Source organism: Nannospalax galili, unplaced genomic scaffold, assembly GCF_000622305.1.
Source record: "Nannospalax galili isolate Female #2095 unplaced genomic scaffold, S.galili_v1.0 scaffold1109, whole genome shotgun sequence".
NCBI lineage: Eukaryota > Metazoa > Chordata > Mammalia > Rodentia > Spalacidae > Nannospalax > Nannospalax galili.
In genome coordinates this window covers 817254-824326 of record NW_008359787.1, presented here as the reverse complement: position 1 = coordinate 824326, position 7073 = coordinate 817254, and positions in this window count along the sequence as shown.

The window sequence follows — 7073 nt, the reverse complement described above, 5'->3', positions numbered from 1 at the left end:
GAGATGGTAGATAGATACAAAGATATATACATAGATAGATAGATAGACAGATAGATAGATAGATATAGATAGATGATAGATGATAGATAGATAGATAGATAGATAAATAGATAGAGATAGATAGATGATAGATAGATAGATGATAGATAGATATACATAGATGATAGACGATATAAATAGATGATAGATGATAGATAGAATAGATAGATAGATAGACAGACAGACAGACAGATAGACAACAGATAGATATACACAGATAGATGATAGATAGATGATAGATAGATAGAGATCATGATACATAAATGGATGATAGATAGATGATAGATGATAGATAGATAGATAGATAGATAGAGATAGATAGATAGATAGATAGATAGATAGATAGATGATAGATGGATGATAGAAAGAAAATATGTTCACAAATATGCACACAAAGCATGTGCATGCAAACACATATACACACACATTATAAACATCTATACCTGTGCACATAAAAACACATTGAAAACACAAACATGTATACATCACAAACTCTCAGGCAAGCACATACAAACTAACACAAACATAGACAAATACATTCAAACACAAACTTGTACACACAAACACATATATACTTGCACACAGAAATAAATACACACAGGCACACAAACACACATACACAATCATGTATTCAAACACATACATAGAAACACATATATATGTGTACACACACAAACACACAGAGATTCTTCCAATTCATAAAGAACTCTGTATATCTCATCAAAAAACCTAGTGAACTAATTGAAAAGAACAGTCTATGCTTTCCTTCTCTAATTCTCCGTTCTCTGTGAAATATTTTCAATACACTTCACATAAATTTCTATGCTATCCAAAATGTAATTGATCTTAAGTTGTCACAAATGTAAAATGTGTCATTTCAACACTGTTTATTTAGGCTTTATTCTGTCATGAATCATCTGTGACATAAAATTTGTCAATTGTTTTAGAATTCTATATCTGTTCCTTTCACAAAGGCCTTTGAAGAAAACAACTATTGCTTACATACACTGGTCTTTATACACTCACTCTTCATTAGTCTAGTCACACATGAAATTTTCAGATTTTCAAATAGCAGTCAATGGAATAGAAACAGATTAATCAGGTGTCTTTGTTAAATGTGGCTGCATTCTAATAAAATTTCACAAATATAATGTCTTTCACAGCCAGAGTGGTTTCTTCATGGTTCATGTTTTAGCACAAAAGAGACAGCTTTTAGCCAAGTGTGGTGGCCCATAGGTGAGGCAAACAGATCTCTGTGAGTTCAAGGCCAGCCTGGTCAGCACAGCAGGTTCCAGGCAGCTGGGGCTACAAAGAGACCCCGTCTGCCAAAAAAAAAAAAAAAAAAAGAGCCAACAACAGTTTTTTTAAAAAATTTACTTTTACTTTCATTTATATGTGTGTGTGTGTCTGTTATGTATATGATTGTGTGGGTGGGTAAGTGTGAAGGCCAGAAGAGGACATTAGATCCCCCTAGAGCTAGAGTTAAAGGTAGTTGTGAGCTCCCATACACTGGTGTACAGAACCAAAGTCAGGTCCGTTGCAAGAGGATCAGGCACAATTAACTGCTCAGCCATCTGTCCAGTCCCCAAAAACGACAGCTTGCAATGAGAATACATACAGAGGGCTGTGTGTATGTGTGTGTGTGTGTGTGTGTGTGTGTACTTATAAATCTAGAGATTAACCTTTTAATTAAGGTCTTCTATTACCCTTCTGCTTCTATCCACTGTGTTGATTATACACTGAATGATAACGAAGCTATTTTAATAGTCAGATCTTATGTTTTCGTATCAGAAATTCCCACTTATTTTGCTTGCTTGGAGTCTGTGTTCATTTAGACATGGTTTAGCTTTGGAAGGCAGTAGGCTAAAGACCTGCGATAACCACAGAACTGTTTCAGGGATGCCTGTATAGTTCATCCAGGAAAGACAAATGGACTAGAAGACCAGCCAGAAGCTGCATGCAAAGGTTGCTGATGTGTTCAGGCAAGCTTAGATTGTGTGGGAATGCTTCCATTTAACTACAAAGCCATTGTTGAAATATGAAAATTATTTATTTTACTATACATAGATTATGTAGTGCAACCCTTATCCTCAAATAGAAAACATCTCTTTTTCTCTGTGTGGTATTTTGGAATTTCACCCCACTTTGAGGCAAAAGTATAACTGCCTCTGTGTATGTACAGCAAAGGCATCCAGACACCAGCTACTCCAGCTATTCCCTTCTCCATGAACTGCACCACTTACTCTCATCAAGGTGATACTGCAGCATCAAAATCAAACCAAATCAGCCATGATGTGGCTGCAAGACAGCAAGGTACAGAACTTGAGCTCAGCTAAGTCCCCAAAGTAGGCTGCTATTCCAGTAAAGCACAAAGCTACATTAGATCTAATCCTAGTTTTTCAGACCCTTTGAGTACACAGAACACATGTCTCTATAACGAAAAGATTCTGAAGGGAGAGCCTATTTCTTTCTTTTCCTTTTTTAACCAAAGAATCACAAGGTATGATTTGTTTCTTTCGTCTTAATTGACAGTCAACTTCATATTATGCTGAGACTGATTATTCAATTGTGGGCTCTACTAGCCACTGATTTCCCCTCATTTTCCTTTTGGCTCATGGCCTTTTGGACAGCATGTTGGTCATTAGAAACCCCTCCCAAAGCTGGGCAGGAAAAATAAAACCTGCTGGAACAAAAGATGGTCTAGTCTGCTCCTTGTTAGCCATCTCAGAGAGGAGGATGTGGAAACTGTTCATTACAATGAGGCTCTTGGACCAAGAGTAGATGTCAATTATCCATGTATCTCTGGCTCCCAAGGCCATGGATAATTGAGAGTTGGCCATACTACTAAGCACTCCTACTGCAACAATCTGTTTGCCTATTGTTTACATTTATTTCTGCTCTCTCCATAATACTATTTTCTAAATTCCTCGTTTTGTGACCATTAAGTCAGAAACCTTCCTAAAAATTGTTTCTTAGCAAGCAATCATTATTCTAAGCAACAAAATACTGGACTCTGCCTGTGTACACTAAGCATGCCCTGCTGGTTGAAAAGAATTAAATAAAATCCCTGAGTTGTGCATTTAGTGGAAATTCCATTTGTCATTTACTTTTCTTGTGCAGAACACATTAAGTGATACAGTCTGAGGATGAGAGGGGAAATTTAAGCCTGTTAGAACTCTAAAATTTAATAAGCTTTAGCCACTCAGATTGTGATGTGATATTTTGAAACTATTAAATTGGATTAATTTTTTCTTCTTTGTTATGTATGAGATATATTGGGTTTTAATTTTAATTTTAAACATGAGGAATTCAAAGTCAGTGAAATGAAACTGAAACCTTATCTGTGGAATGGTTTGGCGTTTTCTACACACAAACATTAGACCAGTATGCTTCTTCATGATGTTTTAATTAAGGAAATAAAAGAGATTTGGAAGGAATCTAGAATGGTATATAAAGAGAGCAAAAGTTCACTTGGGAAAAGAAAGAAAATATGTTTCTATGAACACAAAAGACATAGATCTAAAATCTGTAGCTGCCGAGATTGCCCAGTGCCATGTGTTGTCAGCCCTGATAACACTGAATGAAAGCAAGAAAGATCTAAGAATTAAAATGAAACTCAAACTTGTCATTTGTTCATTCATTCAATAATCATGAACTTAAAATCTAAACACTAAGACTGAAGAAGAATGTTTGCAAAAAGATCTAGGGTTATAATGATGAAAGAAATCATTTCCAGTGAAATACAAACTTCACACAACTCCTGAGCGAGAAGGTGGCAGGTGGAGGACATTGAAACCACTTTACCTTCCCAAAAGATTTTGACCATTCTTTCCAAAGTTTGCAGCTGCAAATCTTAATGCAATAAAACATAATTCAACTGACAGAGATTTTTACAAGAAAACAGGGTTCTGCAAAAATTTCCAGAGTTTCACCACAATCACGATAGATATTAATAGCTATCAATCAAGATGATCAATGGTGAATCCACTAAATTCTTTTCAACAATTCTTTTTGAAATATAATTTTTTGAGAATTTCATGTTTGGGTATTGTCTTTTAATTATTTCCACCCCTTGCAGTCCCCTTCCAACTCCTCCCACGTCCTCCTATTCCATCTTATTTTCTTACCTTCTTTGATTATTGTTACATATACATACATATATTTATAAATGTGCATATATATATATACACATGTATATTGCACAGAGTCCATGCAGTGGTTCTTGTGTGTGTTTAGAGCTTCCCACTTGAGATTAGATAATCCCTCTGGGAATTTGTCCCTGTAGAAGACTGGTTTTCCCTTGCTTAGCATCCATGGATAGCCTGTAGCACTTCATCTTGAAATGGGACCCCATGAAATTTTTCCTATCTACTCTGCCATGTCAGTTGGATCTTGTTAGATTATCATACTGTAAAGATTTCATGGGTGCAGCTTCCCTATCATGTCTAAAATGCATTACCTAGCAGGAGGGGTCTTTTCCCTCTGGCTCCCACATGCTTTCTGCTCCCTCTTCCATGATGTTCCCTGAGCCTTAGGTGTAGATGTTGCATTTTAGATGTAGCACTTAGATCTGGGCAACTCACAATCACTTGTTCTCTGCATTTTATCAGTTGTGGAATTTTGAAATAGTCTCCATCTACTGCAAAAAGAATTTTCTTTGACAAGTGGTGAGGGATACACAGTCCTTTTTAAAGAAAAATTTTATCTATTATTTTTAGTTTATGTGTACGAGTATCTTGCCTGCATGTATATAAGTGCACCCTGTGCCTGCAGTGCCCACAGAGGCCAGAAGGTATCAGAATTCCTGGAACCAGAGTTAAGGACAATTGTCACCAGCCATGTGGGTGCCTGAAACCAAATTCAAGTACTCTGCAAGAACAGCAAGTGCTCTTAACTGTTGAGCCATCTCTCCAGCCTTTCACACCTACCATGTAGCAGGTAAATTCCTCTATTAAAATATTCCTTCACAGTACTATGCTCTTTAAAAATCCCAACTATGAGATTTGCAGTTCCTAACTGGGGTATAGTGGAATATAACAAATATGCCACTATGGCATAAGGATTATTTTGAACTGATGCAACTGAGAAGCAGATACAAGGAAAGAACATGTGCAATTTTCCCCTGGTCTCTCTACCAGGAACCACAGAAGTTAATCCTGACAGACAACTCCAGACTCTTCAACCAAAAAAGGTACCTGAAGAATCTGTGTAATGTCTTCCTAATTAGCTCTTATCTTCATTAGTTTCCCCTTGTTTTTACTTTTCCAAAATGTGTCACCTATTAGTGATTTTTCTCATTGCTATGATTCTTGACTGAAGCAACTTAAGGGCAAGAGGATTTGTTTTGGCTCATGGTGTCAGAAGAATTTCAGTCCATCATAGCAGGGGAGGCATTGCAAAGTGGCCGGGGCCAGGGGAGCGGGAGCAGGGCACAGACCAGCAAGTCTAGAACCACAGTCAGGTGAAGTCATCTATGGCCCAATACAAGTGGCTGTTTCCACTAACCAGGCCCCACCACTAAATCTTTACAGTCTTCTACACAGCTCCACAAGCTGGGGACCAAGTATTTAAAATCTAAGCCTCTAGGAAATATGTCATATGCAAACCATAACACCACACCTAGAAGCTTAAAGTCTTTTCCTATGTCTTGTCACTTACCTACAAAATTTAGTGCTCTTTGTTAAGATTCTCTATAAGCCAAAGATCTAACTCCCCTCACTTTAAGTTACTAATCACTAAACATTCCCATGTGCTTAATGCATATGTTAGTAGACTTGTTTTTCTCTATTTTACAAGAACCCAGCACAGTAATAAAACTCAGATGAGTAGGAAAAGAAAAAGAAAAAATGTCCCTCCTATGCAGAACTTAAACCTTACAACAAAATTAAAACAGGAATGCCTAGTCAAAATAGAATCTATAAAGATGGGGTAAAATCTGCTAAATAGATTATGATTCTTCCACTCTTGGCAAGAATTAGACTATCCTTGTTTCCTAATGTCCCACTTGTGTTCCATCTCAAAAATAAATTTTTAGGAATTTACAATAGCCCTTTAAATATATTTTCACAGAATGGCACTGATTATTTGATATAAAAAGCCATGTGTCAATACCCTTGATGTAAAATAATAATTTTTCATGAATTTTGGGGTATATGTAACAGAATATAGATAGGACTAAGTACAGCTTTATTAATATGGTAGTCACTATCCACTTATGGTTACCAAGCACTGGAAATGAGAAACACTATAATTATAAAATACGTAGTATTTTATTTGAATACTTACTATGAAAAAGCCCCATCAGTAAATTGTCTATTTGTTACAGATTGAAATTGGGTGGCAAGAGCTTGAGGCAGCCGGATGTGCTCCTGGTTATCAGAGCAGAAGATGAGTGGTGATGCTCTGCTTGTTTTCTCCATTTTACTCAGCCTGGAACCCCAGCCCATAGGATGTCACCACCAATATTCAGGGTGAGTCTCCATACCTCAGTTAAGCCTCTCTAGGAACACACCTGCGAACACTCCCAAAAGTGTGTCTCCTAGGTGATTCTAACTCTTGTCAAGCTAGCAAACAAGAAATCCATCATACCTGGTAAATGTAACCATTTTTATTTTGAAACTGAGTAATCTGTCATTCCCATAACTTACATAATAAGTTATTTCATTTTAAAAAAATCTGAATTTTCTGGATTATTTCCTAATCCATTGTAGGAGAGAAGAATCTGTTAAATCCTGATACAATGACTTGACATGTTTTGCCTTAGCAAAAATTGAAAAGTCAAAATTAAGCAATTGATCTGAACTTGACTTAGGCAGGCAGTCATTAGTACTGTTGTTTTAATACTTTCATATAATATAATATATTAAAATATAATACAATAATATCCCATATTGATATCTATAGTTAAATTCTACTCATTATAGACCATAATCCAAAAGGCTCATTAATAATGATACAAACCAACCTCCCAGGTATATATGATATGTACTTAAGAATGTGAGACGTATCTGATCAGACAACAGAACCTCTAGTTT